Here is a 16,807-nt window from a genome sequence, read left to right as displayed (position 1 = left end):
GCGTGCATGCATAATGTGTGCCAAGACAGAACACGCTGCGACAGACCACCAAAATACAGGCACAACATGGAGTCCGCGGCAGACGGGTGCAGCGTGCGCCTCACAAAGCCCACCTAACACGCTGCAACAATCCATTCACGTGAAGGAGCCCCTCAGCATCAACAGTAAGTACACGGCAAAACACACACAGAGCAGGGAATCGGGGGCAATGCCTCCGGCAGGCGGTCGCTGCTGCCGTCCATGGTGGGCGTCACCCTGACAAGGAGTGGTGGGACCGCCCACTTGTACATTTACACGGCTGGGGCCAGAGATGGATGGAAGTAGGTTATTGTAGTAAAAACTGACACTCATGTTAACAGGCTAATGATATGTTATGAAGGCGTGTTACATGTACATCACGTGATGTGCGCAGGGGGGGCTCAGCTCTGTATCAGGATCGCCGCCCCCTGCAGCTGCGGGTCAGCGGAGCTTGGTCCCCAGGATATGATGGGACTCGGCAGCCTGGAGGAGAGGAGCGGCTCATGGAGGAAGAAGCTTCAGGTTGTGTTCAGCCTCTTATAGTGCAGAAGTATTAACCCTTAAGCACCAAGTAACACTTCTGTGCCCTGAAGGCCTTCCCAAGGGCTCATGGGGACTGCCGTCACATCACGTTACAGACCGCTAACTAATCACATGGGACTACAAGGCTGGATGGAGCGAGCCGGGACCGCAGACCCATCCATCCGGCCAAGACAGACAGATCTTCAACGGTGGACACCACATACCTCTCCCCGCTCCCCAAACTGGGTCTATGGTTGTGAGCCGGGGTCACCACTTCCCTTCATGTAGAGGAAATGATCTTATACACCGCTCAGCCTGATGCATTATGGAACTGCACCCTGTGCATCAAACTCCTCATCACCATAGCATCTACGAGCAGCTGGCACCACACTGAGGAAAGCCAGTATATTATATAACACCCAATCACAGCGCAGCTTTCATGTTACCTCAGTATAATATATAACAACCAATCACAGCACAGCTTTCATGTTACCTCAGTATAAAATATAATAATCAATCACAGCGCAGCTTTCATGTTACCTCAGCAGTATAATATATAACAACCAATCACAGCACAGCTTTCATGTTACCTCAGCAGTATAATATATAACAACCAATCACAGCGCAGCTTTCATGTTACCTCAGTATAATATATAACAACCAATCACAGCGCAGCTTTCATGTTACCTCAGTATAATATATAACAACCAATCACAGCACAGCTTTCATGTTACCTCAGTATAAAATATAATAATCAATCACAGCGCAGCTTTCATGTTACCTCAGCAGTATAATATATAACAACCAATCACAGCACAGCTTTCATGTTACCTCAGCAGTATAATATATAACAACCAATCACAGCGCAGCTTTCATGTTACCTCAGTATAATATATAACAACCAATCACAGCACAGCTTTCATGTTACCTCAGTATAATATATAACAACCAATCACAGCGCAGCTTTCATGTTACCTCAGCAGTATAATATATAACAACCAATCACAGCGCAGCTTTCATGTTACCTCAGTATAATATATAACAACCAATCACAGCACAGCTTTCATGTTACCTCAGTATAATATATAACAACCAATCACAGCACAGCTTTCATGTTACCTCAGTATAATATATAACAACCAATCACAGCGCAGCTTTCATGTTACCTCAGTATAATATATAATAACCAATCACAGCGCAGCTTTCATGTTACCTCAGCAGTATAATATATAACAACCAATCACAGCGCAGCTTTCATGTTACCTCAGTATAATATATAACAACCAATCACAGCACAGCTTTCATGTTACCTCAGTATAATATATAACAACCAATCACAGCACAGCTTTCATGTTACCTCAGCAGTATAATATATAACAACCAATCACAGCACAGCTTTCATGTTACCTCAGTATAATATATAACAACCAATCACAGCGCAGCTTTCATGTTACCTCAGTATAATATATAATAACCAATCACAGCGCAGCTTTCATCTTACCTCAGCAGTATAATATATAACAACCAATCACAGCGCAGCTTTCATGTTACCTCAGTATAATATATAACAACCAATCACAGCACAGCTTTCATGTTACCTCAGCAGTATAATATATAACAACCAATCACAGCGCAGCTTTCATGTTACCTCAGCAGTATAATATATAACAACCAATCACAGCACAGCTTTCATGTTACCTCAGTATAATATATAACAACCAATCACAGCGCAGCTTTCATGTTACCTCAGTATAATATATAATAACCAATCACAGCGCAGCTTTCATCTTACCTCAGCAGTATAATATATAACACCCAATCACAGCGCAGCTTTCATGTTACCTCAGTATAATATATAACAACCAATCACAGCACAGCTTTCATGTTACCTCAGCAGTATAATATATAACAACCAATCACAGCGCAGCTTTCATGTTACCTCAGTATAATATATAACAACCAATCACAGCACAGCTTTCATGTTACCTCAGCAGTATAATATATAACAACCAATCACAGCGCAGCTTTCATGTTACCTCAGCAGTATAATATATAACAACCAATCACAGCACAGCTTTCATGTTACCTCAGTATAATATATAACAACCAATCACAGCGCAGTTTTCATGTTACCTCAGTTTAATATATAACAACCAATCACAGCACAGCTTTCATGTTACCTCAGCGGTATAATATATAACAACCAATCACAGCACAGCTTTCATGTTACCTCAGCAGTATAATATATAACAACCAATCACAGCGCAGCTTTCATCTTACCTCAGCAGTATAATATATAACAACCAATCACAGCGCAGCTTTCATGTTACCTCAGTATAATATATAACAACCAATCACAGCACAGCTTTCATGTTACCTCAGTATAATATATAACAACCAATCACAGCACAGCTTTCATGTTACCTCAGCAGTATAATATATAACAACCAATCACAGCGCAGCTTTCATGTTACCTCAGCAGTATAATATATAACAACCAATCACAGCGCAGCTTTCATGTTACCTCAGCAGTATAATATATAACAACCAATCACAGCACAGCTTTCATGTTACCTCAGTATAATATATAACAACCAATCACAGCGCAGCTTTCATGTTACCTCAGTTTAATATATAACAACCAATCACAGCACAGCTTTCATGTTACCTCAGCGGTATAATATATAACAACCAATCACAGCACAGCTTTCATGTTACCTCAGCAGTATAATATATAACAACCAATCACAGCACAGCTTTCATGTTACCTCAGCAGTATAATATATAACAACCAATCACAGTGCAGCTTTCATGTTACCTCAGCGGTATATTATATATAAACAACCAATCAAAGCACAGCTTTCATGTTACCTCAGCGGTATAATATATAACAACCAATCACAGCGCAGCTTTCATGTTACCTCAGTATAATATATAACAACCAATCACAGCACAGCTTTCATGTTACCTCAGTATAATATATAACAACCAATCACAGCACAGCTTTCATGTTATCTCAGTATAATATATAACAACCAATCACAGCACAGCTTTTATGTTCCCTCAGCAGTATAATATATAACAACCAATCACAGCGCAGCTTTTATGTTCCCTCAGCAGTATAATATATAACAACCAATCACAGCACAGCTTTCATGTTACCTCAGTGGTATTATATATAACAACCAATCACAGCGCAGCTTTCATGTTACCTCAGTATAATATATAACAACCAATCACAGCGCAGCTTTCATGTTACCTCAGTATAATATATAACAACCAATCACAGCGCAGCTTTCATGTTACCTCAGTATAATATATAACAACCAATCACAGCATAGCTTTCATGTTACCTCAGTATAATATATAACAACCAATCACAGCGCAGCTTTCATGTTACCTCAGTATAATATAAAACAACCAATCACAGCGCAGCTTTCATGTTACCTCAGCAGTATAATATATAACAACCAATCACAGCACAGCTTTCATGTTACCTCAGTATAATATATAACAACCAATCACAGCGCAGCTTTCATGTTACCTCAGTATAATATATAACAACCAATCACAGCGCAGCTTTCATGTTACCTCAGCAGTATAATAAATAACAACCAATCATGGCGCAGCTTTCATGTAACCTCAGTATAATATATAACAGACAGTAACAGCGCAGCTTTCATGTTACCTCAGCAGTATAATATATAACAACCAATCACAGCGCAGCTTTCATGTTACCTCAGCAGTATAATATATAACAACTAGAGATGAGCGAACACGTTCGGCCCCGCCCCTTTTTCGCCCGAACACCGAACTTTGCGAACACCTCGGTGTTCGGGCGAAAAAGTTCGGGGGCCGCCGTGGCAGCGCGGGGGGGTGCGGCGGGGAGCGGGGGGGAGAGGGAGAGAGAGAGGGCTCCCCCCTGTTCCCCGCTACTGCCGCCCGCGCCGCCGCGCATCTCCCCGCCCCCCGGCGGCACCCGGACACTTACGCGCGAACACTCCAGTGTTCGCTAAAGCCGGTGTACGGGTGCGGATGTGTCCGTTACGGACACGTTCGCTCATCTCTAATAACAACCAATCACAGCACAGCTTTCATGTTACCTCAGCAGTATAATATATAACAACCAATCACAGCGCAGCTTTCATGTTACCGCAGCAGTATAATATATAACAACCAATCATAGTGCAGCTTTCATGTTACGTCAGTGGTATAATATATAACAACCAATCACAGCGCAGCTTTCGTGTTACCTCAGTGGTATAGTATATAACAACCAATCAAAGCACAGCTTTCATGTTACCTCAGTGGTATAATATATAACAACCAATCACAGCGCAGCTTTCATGTTACCTCAGTATAATATATTACAACCAATCACAGCACAGCTTTCATGTTACCTCAGTATAATATATAACAACCAATCACAGCGCAGCTTTCGTGTTACCTCAGTATAATAAATAACAACCAATCACAGCGCAGCTTTCATGTTACCTCAGCGGTATAATATATAACAACCAATCATAGCGCAGCTTTTATGTTACCTCAGTATAATATATAACACCCAATCACATCGCAGCTTTCATGTTACCTCAGTATAATATATAACACCCAATCACAGCGCAGCTTTCATGTTACCTCAGTGGTATAATATATAACAACCAATCACAGCGCAGCTTTCATGTTACCTCAGTATAATATATAACAACCAATCACAGCAAAGCTTTCATGTTACCTCAGTATAATATATAACAACCAATCACAGCGCAGCTTTCATGTTACCTCAGTATAATATATAACAACCAATCACAGCACAGCTTTCATGTTACCTCAGAATAATATATAACAACCAATCACAGCACAGCTTTCATGTTACCTCAGCAGTATAATATATAACAACCAATCACAGCGCAGCTTTCATGTTACCTCAGTATAATATATAACAACCAATCACAGAGCAGCTTTTATGTTAACTCAGTATAATATATAACAACCAATCACAGCACAGCTTTCATGTTACCTCAGTATAATATATAGCAACCAATCACAGCACAGCTTTTATGTTACCTCAGTATAATATATAATAACCAATCACAGCGCAGCTTTTATGTTACCTCAGTGGTATAATATATAACAACCAATCACAGCACAGCTTTTATGTTACCTCAGTATAATATATAACAACCAATCACAGTGCAGCTTTCATGTTACCTCAGCAGTATAATATATAACAACCAATCACAGCGCAGCTTTCATGTTACCTCAGTATAATATATAACAACCAATCATAGCGCAGCTTTTATGTTACCTCAGTGGTATAATATATAACAACCAATCACAGCACAGCTTTTATGTTACCTCAGTATAATATATAACAACCAATCACAGTGCAGCTTTCATGTTACCTCAGCAGTATAATATATAACAACCAATCACAGCGCAGCTTTTATGTTACCTCAGTGGTATAATATATACCAACCAATCACAGCGCAGCTTTTATGTTACCTCAGTATAATATATAACAACCAATCACAGCACAGCTTTCATGTTACCTCAGCGGTATAATATATAACAGCCAATCATAGCGCAGCTTTCATGTTACCTCAGCAGTATAATATATAACAACCAATCACAGCACAGCTTTCATGTTACCTCAGTATAATATAACAACCAATCACAGCGCAGCTTTCATGTTACCTCAGCAGTATAATATATAACAACCAATCACAGCACAGCTTTCATGTTACCTCAGTATAATATATAACAACCAATCACAGCACAGCTTTCATGTTACCTCAGCAGAATAATATATAACAACCAATCACAGCGCAGCTTTCATGTTACCTCAGTATAATATATAACAACCAATCACAGCACAGCTTTCATGTTACCTCAGTATAATATTTAGCAACCAATCAAAGCACCGCTTTCATGTTACGTCAGCAGTATAATATATAACAACCAATCACAGCGCAGCTTTTATGTTACCTCAGTATAATATATAACACCCAATCACAGCGCAGCTTTAATGTTACCTCAGCAGTATAATATACAACAACCAATCATAGCGCAGCTTATATGTTACCTCAGCGGTATACTATCTAACAACCAATCACAGCGCAGCTTTCATGTTACCTCAGTATAATATATAACAACCAATCACAGCACAGCGTTCATGTTACTTCAGTATAATATATAACAACCAATCACAGCACAGCTTTCATGTTACCTCAGCAGTATAATATATAACACCCAATCACAGTGCAGCTTTCATGTTACCTCAGTATAATATATAACAACCAATCATAGCGCAGCTTTCATGTTACCTCAGCAGTATAATATATAACACCCAATCACAGTGCAGCTTTCATGTTACCTCAGTATAATATATAACAACCAATCACAGCACAGCTTTCATGTTACCTCAGCAGTATAATATATAACACCCAATCACAGTGCAGCTTTCATGTTACCTCAGTATAATATATAACAACCAATCACAGCGCAGCTTTCATGTTACCGCAGCAGTATAATATATAACAACCAATCACAGCACAGCTTTCATGTTACCTCAGTGGTATAATATATAACAACCAATCAGAGCGCAGCTTTCATGTTACCTCAGTATAATATTTAGCAACCAATCACAGCGCAGCTTTCATGTTACCTCAGTGGTATTATATATAACAACCAATCACAGCGCAGCATTCATGTTACCTCAGTATAAAATATAACAAACAATCACAGCGCAGCTTTCATGTTACCTCAGCAGTATAATATATAACAACCAATCACAGCGCAGCTTTCATGTTACCTCAGTATAAAATATAACAAACAATCACAGCGCAGCTTTCATGTTACCTCAGCAGTATAATATATAACAACCAATCACAGCGCAGCTTTCATGTTACCTCAGTATAAAATATAACAACCAATCACAGCGCAGCTTTCATGTTACCTCAGTATAAAATATAACAAACAATCACAGCACAGCTTTCATGTTACCTCAGTGGTATTATAAATAACAACCAATCACAGCGCAGCTTTCATGTTACCTCAGTATAATATATAACAACCAATCACAGCACAGCTTTCATGTTACCTCAGTATAAAATATAACAAACAATCACAGCGCAGCTTTCATGTTACCTCAGCAGTATAATATATAACAACCAATCACAGCGCAGCTTTCATGTTACCTCAGTATAAAATATAACAATCACAGCACAGCTTTCATGTTACCTCAGTATAAAATATAACAAACAATCACAGCACAGCTTTCATGTTACCTCAGCAGTATAATATATAACAACCAATCACAGCGCAGCTTTCATGTTACCTCAGCAGTATAATATATAACAACCAATCACACCACAGCTTTCATGCTACCTCAGCGGTATAATATATAACAACCAATCACAGCACAGCTTTCATGCTCCCTCAGTATAATATATAACAACCAATCACAGCGCAGCTTTCATGTTACCTCAGCAGTATAATATATAACAACCAATCACAGCACAGCTTTCATGTTACCTCAGCAGTATAATATATAACAACCAATCACAGCGCAGCTTTCATGTTACCTCAGTATAAAATATAACAACCAATCACAGCGCAGCTTTCATGTTACCTCAGTATAAAATATAACAAACAATCACAGCACAGCTTTCATGTTACCTCAGTATAATACATAACAACCAATCACAGCACAGCTTTCATGTTATCTCAGTATAATATATAACATCCAATCACAGCACAGCTTTCATGTTACCTCAGTGGTATTATAAATAACAACCAATCACAGCGCAGCTTTCATGTTACCTCAGTATAATATATAACAACCAATCACAGCACAGCTTTCATGTTACCTCAGTATAATATATAACAACCAATCACAGCGCAGCTTTCATGTTACCTCAGTATAATATATAACAACCAATCACAGCACAGCTTTCATGTTACCTCAGTATAAAATATAACAACCAATCACAGCACAGCTTTCATGTTACCTCAGTATAAAATATAACAAACAATCACAACACAGCTTTCATGTTACCTCAGTGGTATTATATATAACAACCAATCACAGCGCAGCTTTCATGTTACCTCAGTATAAAATATAACAAACAATCACAGCACAGCTTTCATGTTACCTCAGCAGTATAATATATAACAACCAATCACAGCGCAGCTTTCATGTTACCTCAGCAGTATAATATATAACAACCAATCACACCACAGCTTTCATGCTACCTCAGCGGTATAATATATAACAACCAATCACAGCACAGCTTTCATGCTCCCTCAGTATAATATATAACAACCAATCACAGCACAGCTTTTATGTTACCTCAGTATAATATATAACAACCAATCACAGTGCAGCTTTCATGTTACCTCAGCAGTATAATATATAACAACCAATCACAGCGCAGCTTTTATGTTACCTCAGTGGTATAATATATAACAACCAATCACAGCGCAGCTTTTATGTTACCTCAGCGGTATAATATATAACAGCCAATCATAGCGCAGCTTTCATGTTACCTCAGCAGTATAATATATAACAACCAATCACAGCACAGCTTTCATGTTACCTCAGTATAATATATAACAACCAATCACAGCGCAGCTTTCATGTTACCTCAGCAGTATAATATATAACAACCAATCACAGCACAGCTTTCATGTTACCTCAGTATAATATATAACAACCAATCACAGCACAGCTTTCATGTTACCTCAGCAGAATAATATATAACAACCAATCACAGCGCAGCTTTCATGTTACCTCAGTATAATATATAACAACTAGAGATGAGCGAACGTGTCCGTTACGGACACATCCGCACCCGGACACCGGCTTTAGCGAACACTGCAGTGTTCGCGCGTAAGTGTCCGGGTGCCGCCGGGGGGCGGGGAGATGCGCGGCGGCGCGGGCGGCAGTAGCGGGGAACAGGGGGGAGCCCTCTCTCTCTCCCTCTCCCCCCCACTCCCCGCCGCACCCCCCCGCGCTGCCACGGCGGCCCCCGAACTTTTTCGCCCGAACACCGAGGTGTTCGCAAAGTTCGGTGTTCGGGCGAAAAAGGGGCGGGGCCGAACGTGTTCGCTCATCTCTAATAACAACCAATCACAGCACAGCTTTCATGTTACCTCAGTATAATATTTAGCAACCAATCAAAGCACAGCTTTCATGTTACGTCAGCAGTATAATATATAACAACCAATCACAGCGCAGCTTTCATGTTACCTCAGTATAATATATAACACCCAATCACAGCGCAGCTTTAATGTTACCTCAGCAGTATAATATATAACAACCAATCATAGCGCAGCTTATATGTTACCTCAGCGGTATACTATCTAACAACCAATCACAGCCCAGCTTTCATGTTACCTCAGTATAATATATAACAACCAATCACAGCACAGCGTTCATGTTACTTCAGTATAATATATAACAACCAATCACAGCACAGCTTTCATGTTACCTCAGCAGTATAATATATAACAACCAATCACAGTGCAGCTTTCATGTTACCGCAGTATAATATATAACAACCAATCACAGCGCAGCTTTCATGTTACCTCAGCAGTATAATATATAACACCCAATCACAGCGCAGCTTTCATGTTTCCTCAGCAGTATAATATATAACACCCAATCACAGCGCAGCTTTCATGTTACCTCAGCAGTATAATATATAACAACCAATCACAGCGCAGCTTTCATGTTACCTCAGTATAATATATAACAGCCACTCACAGTGCAGCTTTCATGTTACCTAAGTATAATATATAACACCCAATCACAGCACAGCTTTCATGTTACCTCAGTAAATTATATAACAACCAATCATAGCGCAGCTTTCATGTTACCTCAGCAGTATAATATATAACAACCAATCACAGCACAGCTTTCATGTTACCTCAGTATAATATATAACAACCAATCATAGCGCAGCTTTCATGTTACCTCAGCAGTATAATATATAACAACCAATCACAGCGCAGCTTTTATGTTACCTCAGTGGTATAATATATAACAACCAATCACAGCGCAGCTTTTATGTTACCTCAGCGGTATAATATATAACAGCCAATCACAGCACAGCTTTTATGTTACCTCAGTATAATATATAACAACCAATCACAGCACAGCTTTCATGTTACCTCAGCAGTATAATATATAACAACCAATCACAGCACAGCTTTCATGTTACCTCAGTATAATATATAACAACCAATCATAGCGCAGCTTTCATGTTACCTCAGCAGTATAATATATAACAACCAATCATAGCGCAGCTTTCATGTTACCTCAGCAGTATAATATATAACAACCAATCACAGCACAGCTTTCATGTTACCTCAGCAGTATAATATATAACAACCAATCACAGCGCAGCTTTTATGTTACCTCAGTGGTATAATATATAACAACCAATCACAGCGCAGCTTTTATGTTACCTCAGCGGTATAATATATAACAGCCAATCATAGCGCAGCTTTCATGTTACCTCAGCAGTATAATATATAACAACCAATCACAGCGCAGCTTTCATGTTACCTCAGTATAAAATATAACAAACAATCACAGCGCAGCTTTCATGTTACCTCAGCAGTATAATATATAACAACCAATCACAGCGCAGCTTTCATGTTACCTCAGTATAAAATATAACAACCAATCACAGCGCAGCTTTCATGTTACCTCAGTATAAAATATAACAAACAATCACAGCACAGCTTTCATGTTACCTCAGTGGTATTATAAATAACAACCAATCACAGCGCAGCTTTCATGTTACCTCAGTATAATATATAACAACCAATCACAGCACAGCTTTCATGTTACCTCAGTATAAAATATAACAAACAATCACAGCGCAGCTTTCATGTTACCTCAGCAGTATAATATATAACAACCAATCACAGCGCAGCTTTCATGTTACCTCAGTATAAAATATAACAATCACAGCACAGCTTTCATGTTACCTCAGTATAAAATATAACAAACAATCACAGCACAGCTTTCATGTTACCTCAGCAGTATAATATATAACAACCAATCACAGCGCAGCTTTCATGTTACCTCAGCAGTATAATATATAACAACCAATCACACCACAGCTTTCATGCTACCTCAGCGGTATAATATATAACAACCAATCACAGCACAGCTTTCATGCTCCCTCAGTATAATATATAACAACCAATCACAGCGCAGCTTTCATGTTACCTCAGCAGTATAATATATAACAACCAATCACAGCACAGCTTTCATGTTACCTCAGCAGTATAATATATAACAACCAATCACAGCGCAGCTTTCATGTTACCTCAGTATAAAATATAACAACCAATCACAGCGCAGCTTTCATGTTACCTCAGTATAAAATATAACAAACAATCACAGCACAGCTTTCATGTTACCTCAGTATAATACATAACAACCAATCACAGCACAGCTTTCATGTTATCTCAGTATAATATATAACAACCAATCACAGCACAGCTTTCATGTTACCTCAGTGGTATTATAAATAACAACCAATCACAGCGCAGCTTTCATGTTACCTCAGTATAATATATAACAACCAATCACAGCACAGCTTTCATGTTACCTCAGTATAATATATAACAACCAATCACAGCGCAGCTTTCATGTTACCTCAGTATAATATATAACAACCAATCACAGCACAGCTTTCATGTTACCTCAGTATAAAATATAACAACCAATCACAGCACAGCTTTCATGTTACCTCAGTATAAAATATAACAAACAATCACAACACAGCTTTCATGTTACCTCAGTGGTATTATATATAACAACCAATCACAGCGCAGCTTTCATGTTACCTCAGTATAAAATATAACAAACAATCACAGCACAGCTTTCATGTTACCTCAGCAGTATAATATATAACAACCAATCACAGCGCAGCTTTCATGTTACCTCAGCAGTATAATATATAACAACCAATCACACCACAGCTTTCATGCTACCTCAGCGGTATAATATATAACAACCAATCACAGCACAGCTTTCATGCTCCCTCAGTATAATATATAACAACCAATCACAGCACAGCTTTTATGTTACCTCAGTATAATATATAACAACCAATCACAGTGCAGCTTTCATGTTACCTCAGCAGTATAATATATAACAACCAATCACAGCGCAGCTTTTATGTTACCTCAGTGGTATAATATATAACAACCAATCACAGCGCAGCTTTTATGTTACCTCAGCGGTATAATATATAACAGCCAATCATAGCGCAGCTTTCATGTTACCTCAGCAGTATAATATATAACAACCAATCACAGCACAGCTTTCATGTTACCTCAGTATAATATATAACAACCAATCACAGCGCAGCTTTCATGTTACCTCAGCAGTATAATATATAACAACCAATCACAGCACAGCTTTCATGTTACCTCAGTATAATATATAACAACCAATCACAGCACAGCTTTCATGTTACCTCAGCAGAATAATATATAACAACCAATCACAGCGCAGCTTTCATGTTACCTCAGTATAATATATAACAACTAGAGATGAGCGAACGTGTCCGTTACGGACACATCCGCACCCGGACACTGGCTTTAGCGAACACTGCAGTGTTCGCGCGTAAGTGTCCGGGTGCCGCCGGGGGGCGGGGAGATGCGCGGCGGCGCGGGCGGCAGTAGCGGGGAACAGGGGGGAGCCCTCTCTCTCTCCCTCTCCCCCCCACTCCCCGCCGCACCCCCCCGCGCTGCCACGGCGGCCCCCGAACTTTTTCGCCCGAACACCGAGGTGTTCGCAAAGTTCGGTGTTCGGGCGAAAAAGGGGCGGGGCCGAACGTGTTCGCTCATCTCTAATAACAACCAATCACAGCACAGCTTTCATGTTACCTCAGTATAATATTTAGCAACCAATCAAAGCACAGCTTTCATGTTACGTCAGCAGTATAATATATAACAACCAATCACAGCGCAGCTTTCATGTTACCTCAGTATAATATATAACACCCAATCACAGCGCAGCTTTAATGTTACCTCAGCAGTATAATATATAACAACCAATCATAGCGCAGCTTATATGTTACCTCAGCGGTATACTATCTAACAACCAATCACAGCCCAGCTTTCATGTTACCTCAGTATAATATATAACAACCAATCACAGCACAGCGTTCATGTTACTTCAGTATAATATATAACAACCAATCACAGCACAGCTTTCATGTTACCTCAGCAGTATAATATATAACAACCAATCACAGTGCAGCTTTCATGTTACCGCAGTATAATATATAACAACCAATCACAGCGCAGCTTTCATGTTACCTCAGCAGTATAATATATAACACCCAATCACAGCGCAGCTTTCATGTTTCCTCAGCAGTATAATATATAACACCCAATCACAGCGCAGCTTTCATGTTACCTCAGCAGTATAATATATAACAACCAATCACAGCGCAGCTTTCATGTTACCTCAGTATAATATATAACAGCCACTCACAGTGCAGCTTTCATGTTACCTAAGTATAATATATAACACCCAATCACAGCACAGCTTTCATGTTACCTCAGTAAATTATATAACAACCAATCATAGCGCAGCTTTCATGTTACCTCAGCAGTATAATATATAACAACCAATCACAGCGCAGCTTTTATGTTACCTCAGCGGTATAATATATAACAGCCAATCACAGCACAGCTTTTATGTTACCTCAGTATAATATATAACAACCAATCACAGCACAGCTTTCATGTTACCTCAGCAGTATAATATATAACAACCAATCACAGCACAGCTTTCATGTTACCTCAGTATAATATATAACAACCAATCATAGCGCAGCTTTCATGTTACCTCAGCAGTATAATATATAACAACCAATCATAGCGCAGCTTTCATGTTACCTCAGCAGTATAATATATAACAACCAATCACAGCACAGCTTTCATGTTACCTCAGCAGTATAATATATAACAACCAATCACAGCGCAGCTTTTATGTTACCTCAGTGGTATAATATATAACAACCAATCACAGCGCAGCTTTTATGTTACCTCAGCGGTATAATATATAACAGCCAATCATAGCGCAGCTTTCATGTTACCTCAGCAGTATAATATATAACAACCAATCACAGCACAGCTTTCATGTTACCTCAGTATAATATATAACAACCAATCACAGCGCAGCTTTCATGTTACCTCAGCAGTATAATATATAACAACCAATCACAGCACAGCTTTCATGTTACCTCAGTATAATATATAACAGCCACTCACAGCACAGTTTTCATGTTACCTCAGTATAATATATAACAACCAATCACAGCGCAGCTTTCATGTTACCTCAGCAGAATAATATATAACAACCAATCACAGAGCAGCTTTTATGTTAACTCAGTATAATATATAACAACCAATCACAGCACAGCTTTCATGTTACCTCAGTATAATATATAGCAACCAATCACAGCACAGCTTTCATGTTACCTCAGTATAATATATAACAACCAATCATAGCGCAGCTTTTATGTTACCTCAGTGGTATAATATATAACAACCAATCACAGCACAGCTTTTATGTTACCTCAGTATAATATATAACAACCAATCACAGTGCAGCTTTCATGTTACCTCAGCAGTATAATATATAACAACCAATCACAGCACAGCTTTCATGTTACCTCAGTATAATATATAACAACCAATCACAGCACAGCTTTCATGTTACCTCAGCAGTATAATATATAACAACCAATCACAGCACAGCTTTCATGTTACCTCAGTATAATATATAACAACCAATCACAGCACAGCTTTCATGTTACCTCAGCAGTATAATATATAACAACCAATCACAGCACAGCTTTCATGTTACCTCAGTATAATATATAACAACCAATCACAGTGCAGCTTTCATGTTAACTCAGTATAATATATAACAACCAATCACAGCGCAGCTTTCATGTTACCTCAGTATAATATATAACAACCAATCACAGCGCAGCTTTTATGTTACCTCAGCGGTATAATATATAACAGCCAATCATAGCGCAGCTTTCATGTTACCTCAGCAGTATAATATATAACAACCAATCACAGCACAGCTTTCATGTTACCTCAGTATAATATATAACAACCAATCACAGCACAACTTTCATGTTACCTCAGCAGTATAATATATAACAACCAATCACAGCACAGCTTTCATGTTACCTCAGTATAATATATAACAACCAATCACAGCGCAGCTTTTATGTTACCTCAGCGGTATAATATATAACAGCCAATCATAGCGCAGCTTTCATGTTACCTCAGTATAATATATAACAACCAATCACAGCACAGCTTTCATGTTACCTCAGTATAATATATAACAACCAATCACAGCACAGCTTTCATGTTACCTCAGTATAATATATAACAACCAATCATAGCGCAGCTTATATGTTACCTCAGCGCTATACTATCTAACAACCAATCACAGCGCAGCTTTCATGTTACCTAAGCAGTATAATATATAACAACCAATCACAGTGCAGCTTTCATGTTACCTCAGTATAATATATAACAACCAATCACAGCGCAGCTTTCATGTTACCTCAGCAGTATAATATATAACAACCAATCACAGCGCAGCTTTCATGTTACCTCAGTATAATATATAACAACCAATCACAGCACAGCTTTTATGTTACCTAAGTATAATATATAACAACCAATCACAGTGCAGCTTTCATGTTACCTCAGCAGTATAATATATAACAACCAATAACAGCGCAGCTTTTATGTTACCTCAGTGGTATAATATATAACAACCAATCACAGCGCAGCTTTTATGTTACCTCAGCGGTATAATATATAACAGCCAATCATAGCGCAGCTTTCATGTTACCTCAGCAGTATAATATATAACAACCAATTATAGCACAGCTTTCATGTTACCTCAGTATAATATATAACAACCAATCACAGCACAGCTTTCATGTTACCTCAGCAGTATAATATATAACAACCAATCACAGCACAGCTTTCATGTTACCTCAGCAGTATAATATATAACAACCAATCACAGCGCAGCTTTCATGTTACCTCAGTATAATATATAACAACCAATCAAAGCACAGCTTTCATGTTACCTCAGCAGTATAATATATAACAACCAATCACAGCACAGCTTTCATGTTACCTCAGTATAATATATAACACCCAATCACAGCGCAGCTTTAATGTTACC

The 16,807-nt window shown here is 38.7% G+C and overlaps 1 protein-coding gene across 2 annotated transcripts in view; it reads right to left on the bottom strand.

Moving 5' to 3' along the window:
* Positions 1-16,807, bottom strand: part of TMEM245 (transmembrane protein 245) — a 153,042-nt gene that overhangs the window by 59,282 nt on the left and 76,953 nt on the right. The gene's annotated exons all lie outside the window — the stretch shown is intronic.

The sequence above is a fragment of the Eleutherodactylus coqui genome, chromosome 9, assembly GCF_035609145.1.
Source record: "Eleutherodactylus coqui strain aEleCoq1 chromosome 9, aEleCoq1.hap1, whole genome shotgun sequence".
Taxonomy (NCBI): Eukaryota; Metazoa; Chordata; class Amphibia; order Anura; family Eleutherodactylidae; genus Eleutherodactylus; species Eleutherodactylus coqui.
Note: the sequence above shows the minus strand (reverse complement) of the source record. Positions and strands in the feature narration are given on the sequence as shown.